We start from the raw sequence: 1062 nt of genomic DNA, 5'->3' as shown, positions 1-1062 counted from the left end.
TATTGTGCCCAGCTCTTCTTACCAATTCTGAGAACAGTTTTTGTATTTGATGGTTATAGCTTTTAACTTTGTATCACACAGCACTAGTATAACAATAATATGCAAGTCAGCATGTGATTTGGTACATCCCAGTTCCACAGAAATCATGCCTGCTTCCACCATTACAGGAATGCAACGGAGGCCAAAACCCAGTGGGTCCTTCTGTGCTTTCTGTCCAAGTAGGTAGGAAGGAAATCAGTCAGTAAATCAATCAATCAATCTTTATAGTCCCGCAATATCAGGAGGATCACCCTTTGCCCTCTCTGGCTTGTGGAGATGCAACTGGGATGTCCAGTCAGGTCTCCGGGAGGGGCATCCTATACTGTAGAATCAGGCTTTCCGGAGGTGAAGCTCTCAAGGAAAAAGGAACGGACGTGCCTGCTTGGGCATTCCAGTGGCTGAGAACAGGAAGCGAGGCGGGCTGTTTGTGGCATGGATATAGTTCTGGGAGGGGTGTGCTTGCAGCTCCGTTCCTCGGGGAAAGCCTTGGAACAACACCCCTCCTGGTCCGAGATCAAGAAGTGTCACCCATCTCTTTCTGTGCAGAATCCAGGTTTGCTGCTCCCAAAGCCGCCTGCTTGCAGCTTGCTTTGGCCCTTGGCTCTTCGGAAGGTAGAGACATTTTTATGCTTTTGCCAGCTGATGGAGAACAAGCCGATGATTTTGCTCGCCTGGCGTCAGGCCAAGTTTGAACGCTGTGGCACCGGCATGACCTTGTCTTTCCAGGCAGGAAGAGCAGTTATAAATCTGGGAGGTGTCAGGTCCTGTTACACGGAGGGAAGACCTCTGCTCTGAAGAGCTTAGGCCAACAAAAGGTGATGCTGGCTGAGGGACGGGGGGAGGACTTGGTGTCCCCAAGCGCTGAGTCTGATCCAGGTGCAAGAATATGAGCTTAGAGGTAGGGCAGGAGAGGGCAGGATGGATCCTCCATGACCAGGCTTCCTAGGAAGGGACACCGGTCTTTTAGCCAAACGTAGGTCCTCTCGCCCTTCCTGAAGCACAGCTGAGCAGATCTCTAACTTG

The sequence above is a fragment of the Pogona vitticeps genome, chromosome 9, assembly GCF_051106095.1.
Source record: "Pogona vitticeps strain Pit_001003342236 chromosome 9, PviZW2.1, whole genome shotgun sequence".
Taxonomy (NCBI): domain Eukaryota; kingdom Metazoa; phylum Chordata; class Lepidosauria; order Squamata; family Agamidae; genus Pogona; species Pogona vitticeps.
The sequence above is the reverse complement of the archived record's forward strand: the minus strand, read 5'-3'. Positions refer to the sequence as shown.